The sequence below is a fragment of the Cydia splendana genome, chromosome 5 (genome assembly GCF_910591565.1).
Source record: "Cydia splendana chromosome 5, ilCydSple1.2, whole genome shotgun sequence".
In the NCBI taxonomy this organism is placed as follows: domain Eukaryota; kingdom Metazoa; phylum Arthropoda; class Insecta; order Lepidoptera; family Tortricidae; genus Cydia; species Cydia splendana.
The window spans coordinates 23,200,547-23,206,632 of NC_085964.1; positions in this window are offsets into that span (position 1 = coordinate 23,200,547).

Here is a 6,086-nt window from a genome sequence, read left to right on the forward strand (position 1 = left end):
CGCTCATCCCCGGCTGCGATGCACCTACCACGAGCACCATGACGTCACACACATGTCATCGCGTCATGTTACCAGCGACCAATGAGAGGCATACATCAGATATGTCGTGATCGGCAGCCAATGGTGTAGCGGCTCGTCATCCCTTCGCGCACCAATGAAGACAGAGGATGACACTTACAATTTTGATCTCTCAGATCGAACTACCACGTAGCCTATACCTATCTTCACTTTTGCTCATTTTTAATGTAAATTTAATTCAGTAAAAAATAATGTAAAATCCCGAATTAAATGTAGTTAATTCGAAGAACCTGCTGCCTTCGTCATTTCATCAACCTGCCATCCACATCAGCGCAAATCCTGGCCATCAGCCCCAACTTATGTCTATACGCGCAGACAACTGTCGATATTCGTTTACATTTGCTAATGACTGGATTCCATGTGGATGAGATCTTAAAACCCTCGTCCCGATTAAAATTGCAATGTTTTTTGATTTCAATGGCTTCCCGCACTTTTCTACTGTAGAAATGGCGATCCGTGGAAAAGATTTTAGGGTTATGCAGCTCAATCCAGTGGTTTGGTCCAGACAGCCGGCATTTTTGCCGTATGTAAAAGGGGTAACGGATAAAGTTGGCACAGTACTTGGAAAGTACTCTATAAAGACAGTGTACACTCCTTTATCCAAAGTTGCAGGGAGCCTAAGGTCACCGAAGGACGTTATTCCATTCCAGTCACCTGGCGTTTATAAAATAGATTGCAGTTGTGGTAGTTCCTATATCGGAGAAACTAAGCGCACCATTGCAGAAAGAGTTAAGGAACATATCACAGCTGTCAAAAATCGTCAGGTGAACAAGTCTGCCGTGGCTGAGCATTTGCTGGAGTCAGGACCAAACCACTGGATTGAGCTGCATAACCCTAAAATCCTTTCCACGGATCGCCATTTCTACAGTAGAAAAGTGCGGGAAGCCATTGAAATCAAAAAACATTGCAATTTTAATTGGGACGAGGGTTTTAAGATCTCATCCACATGGAATCCAGTCATTAGCAAATGTAAGCGGAAACGAATATCGACAGTCGATAAATCGAATATCGTTAGTGTTGTGTGTCGACAGAGTAACATCCCTAGTGCGCAAAACGTTCAAACTGATAAACAAGACCAAGTGCGGGTAGTTCGAAAAACTCGCGCGGCTAGAAGATGTTGATGTCAACTTGAGCCAGTCTTCTCCGAGACCACGGGGACAACGCCGTCCTCGAAACGTCGGAGGTAAATCTTAAAACTTAAATACGCGATTAAGTCCCGTTGTGTAGTTTGATAAACTAACTATAACAAAACTTTCGTGTAAAATGAGCGATAAAGATATTTCGGAGACGGCACCTCATGAGAGAGAGAGAGAGAGAGAGAGAGAGTAACGATGCCCCATAGTCTAATAAAACATGGTCTTCCATTCCCAGAGTGACACGGGGCTACGTCACAACAACATGGCCGCTATATATAGCGCTATCGCATATTATCATATAGCGCTGTCGCATGATGACGTAAGCCCGTGTCAGTTAGGTGACCTAGAAAAGACGGGAATGGAGTACCAGGCGGAGTATATTATTATACCATGCGATGCCCTAATGCCGGCCGTAACATGCGGTTAGCGAATATACCATAGAGAGCTTATAATATATGGGTAGATAAAATAGTGTATGCAGTGGCGTAGCGTGAACTAATCTAGCCGTGGGATAAATCGCATCTGCGAGGCCCTTTTGTTTCACTATGCCCCGAAGCCCCCCTAGGGCGCGAGGCCGTGGGCGACGACCCACTTTATCCACGCCTATTAGCTACGCCACTGAGTGTATGTAACCACCGTGGCGGATTTGCAGTCTTTGCTGCCCTAGGCTCCAGGCCCTGTAATAACTACTAGCCGCCCCTTTCTCAGCACCCATCACATAGACTACCACCCTAGGCCCGGGCCTACTGGGCCTTAGGCCAAATCCGCCACTGTATGTAACTGTACATAATTAGGCTTAAAACACTCGTGTGATCTTTTTATGAAACTCACATTGTTCGTTTCATAAACCCACATTCGTATGTATTCGCTACTATAGTGTCATTCATTATGTAGCAGTCACCTAACTAAACTATACTACAATTCACCCTGTCTTATATTTAAACTATAAATGTACTTATGTTTAGTCTAGTTTTTTTCTAATGTTCATTTTGGACACGTTGTATTTTACTACTGTACTAAAAAGGGAAGAGCGAACGATGTCACAGACAAAATCTAGCTGTAGATATTTTTCACTCGTTATTCTGTGTATATAATTTACGTTGTGCGACGTCTGCGAAATGAAATATGTAAATTCATTTTGGATATATTCCAGATGAAGTTAATTACACGTAGCAACGGTGATACGAAAATACTATCGACGTTCGTCAACATGTAAAAAAATAAATAAAGCGTTTATTCTCAATCTTACTTACAACTAAATACATGCATTCTTCTGACAAACCACAGAGCAACTGAGCATTAAAACATGTCAAAAACAATAAATAAAAATAACTTAAAATTACAATGAATCTAAATACAAACAATTCTAAAATAAAACTAAACTAAGTCTAAAAAAGGCCCCTGCGGCAAGGTGCCGAAGATGCTGGCTGCGTTACCCCGGTGAACTGCTAGACTGATGCGTTGAGGTTGAGCGAGGTAACTATGCCAGCTCTCTGGTCCCCAGTTGCGTTACTGAGCATTCGTAAACCTTATCCCAACAAAACATAAATGTGAAGTGAGAGTCATGTTCAATATTAAGAATATGTGTCGATTGTGGTCGATTGTGTCGTTGATGTTGACTCGCCGACAAAAGAATTGAGATCTGATATATGGGTGCCAAGTTCTGTGCTGTGTAGAAAATCCTGAAATTATAAAGGATTTGGCTTGGCTAGTTTTCACCAACAAACCAAATTTTAGAAAAGCAACATAGACAAAATAAATATAATAGCCTATACGTAAATAAAACAGAATCTTGAAGTCACTTAATAAACGGCTTGTATTGGCGCCACTGTGCCCAGCTGACACATCTCAAGCTGATCTGTCATCACGCCTACAGCCGACATTCCCAGCACGCCACGTCACTTTGAGTGCCGACAAATCTGTGATGCCGACACTTATCTACAAAAATAGCAAGCTTTCAGTATCAATCAACCTTTCGTATGTGTGCGTAAGGATAGATGTATATGTAATAATTGCCCGTAGGGGAAGCAGGGGGAATGGCGTTCACTTAAGGAAAAATGCCCATAATTTTGAAAATATCAAGGTTTATTAAATGAAAATCAAACATAGCATAAGTGTAACTAATCATTCATTAGAATTTAAACATAAAATAAGTTCAGATCTTTTAGATAACGAGAAATATAATCTTAAAAAAAAAACACTTTTTAACGGCATTACCTCAGGTGTGGGTAATGCCGTTCAGAACAGATTTTTAGAAAAAAATACTCATTATCATGTGTAATTTATAAGTAACTATGATAAACGATGTTAATTTTGTTTTTAATAAGTAAATGTTGATCTTAACTCAATTACGTTATTTGGGTTAATGTTGGTTTGAGCGTGATTACCCCAAACGGCCGTTTGGTTTGAGCGTGATTACCCCAAACGGCCGTTTTGTATTAAAATTGAAATTAAAAATTTTACTCATAATATTGTTCAATAATATCAACTAGGCCTTAAACTTGAATAGCTTAACGATCCAAACAATCGGGCACGCAACTTAATAATAAATAAAAATATCCAGCGAAAAATTAGATCGAAGGAGCTCGAAACAAACAAACGACTCTCACTCTCACGTGTTTCACACGGACTGGCGGGGCACGTTGCCACTGGTTCAAACGTCACTCCCCGCTCCCTTTCACCCGAACGCCGGGATCATAGGAACTAGTTATATCAAGTTATTGAGGTGAGCGCCATTACCCGGTGACTGGTATTACCCCTGCTTCCCCTACTCAGCTGACACATCTCAAGCTGTACGATGTCGTTCTTATCTACGTGACAGCGTGATAAAACGGTGTCCGTCACTGTCTATCCCACAGTGTTAAAAAGTGACAGTTATTTTATCGCGTGGATAAAGATGGATAAAGCCATCCATATTAATACGCCGGCGGTCTCATCTCATATGTCATCACTCATACAGCCGACATTCTCAGCAGGCCATGTCACTGCCCTATCCGTGCCGACACTTATCAACAAAAATAGATTTAGACCAAGACAACTCTGCAACGATTTTGATAGCACACGCACTGCAAGTGTTGTATGAAATTGTGACGTGTAAATAACACTAAACTTGCACTGCGTATGTTATCAAAATCGTTGCAGACTTTTCTTGGTCTAACTGTAGCAAGCTTCCTGTATTTTACGTGAATCAACCATTTCTTTATTATTTACGAAAAATGGGACTTAATCGCTAAGCTAACTAAGTTTCAAATTACCTCCGACGTTTCGAGGACGGCACTGTCCCCGTGGTTTCGGAAATTTAAAGAATACGGGAACAATGCAGTCCTCGAATTTTTAATACTTAATTATACGCCAGTATTAAAGTCCAGATTGTGTAAATATTGTGAAATAGTGGGTAAATTAAACTTTTCCTTGTTACTCTCTGCCATGATAACGTTTTCCTGGATTACCCTTTAACCCTGGTTTTATAGCATTTCAATTAATTAACCGACTTCTTAATTTCAAAAGGAGGTGTTTCGCGATTCTGTCGTATGTTTATTTAGGTATTTTTTAATATTTGTTACTTAGTACTCCATAATTTCTCAACCTATTTGGAAAATTATTTAAATAGAAACGAAGTAAGTACCAACTGGTTTCGATAAATAGGTAAATGTGTAAGGACTGTAAAGAAATGTTTTCTTTTGTTGTTGCATTTACAAACAAGTGCATGAGTAATTTAACAAATCTTCATTTAAAAAGAACAAGATTTGTGCCAAATGTATTTTAGCAGTTTTATACTAATTGAAAAACAAAATTATTTTCAAAGATCTTTGTCACTGTAAACACTGTTGTTAATTTCCATTGTATAATGTTTAATTGATTCATTTAAATGGATACAAAACTGATTTAAGTTGTGGTTATTTCTAGATATTGGTCAAAGGAAAATTCGGTCAGAGAAATTGAACTGTGACCCGCCAGAAATACAATTGAGGTATTTTTTTATAGGTAACTTCCTATTATAATTAAATGAATGATAATGAGTTAATGCTAAGTACGTTCTCAATTATTTGTTGTATCAGATTTAAAGTTGTACACTACACTTTTTTTTTATTTAAAATGTTTATGTTATTTTTACTCAGATTCCTTTGTAGGTCTTTCGATCCTAATATGTACTATGTGTAAGAACAAAGTGCCCCAAGATTTTTATCTCAATTCCTTTACTTACCGTTTTTAATAGACTTTGAATGGTAACGGAGTGGAAGGAACGAAATATGTAGGTATGGAAATTTTGGGACACTTTTTTTTCTATTGCGATTGAAAGAAAATTCTCAAATCTATAAAGTGTAAAATGGACCATTAATACATCCTTGGATTTTCGTGATAAATTGGTATGTTTATGTATACATGTTATGTTCGCATTAGGCGTGGCCCGGATATCCGAGGATGTGCGCAGACGCCGGTACCTGCATTGTCGGAGCATGCGCAAATAGATCTTGCCATAAACGCGCACAGGACCGGACTCGGCGCTGCTGGAGAAGTCCAGCATTTTTTTAGAGAATAGATCGATTTTTATCAATACTGAACATATTTTTTTAAAGAAAGTTGTATGTTCTACTCTACCTTAAATAACAGCCGTAAAAGGTAAATTTTTGAAGTAATTGGGAAAGAAAAAGTTAATAATTCAATGTGTTTTCAAATGGCTGTTACGGCTGTTCTACTTCGCGATGCCTGACCAGTTATATGCCTATACATACAAAGAAATTCCACAGCAGTACGATAAAAAATGTGACTATATCCTTTTATACCTATACCTACACACATTCTTCAAGTACTTTTAGGTTTTGGGCCAATTTAGCTAAATGTCAAATAACATATAAAATTTTATCTGGATTT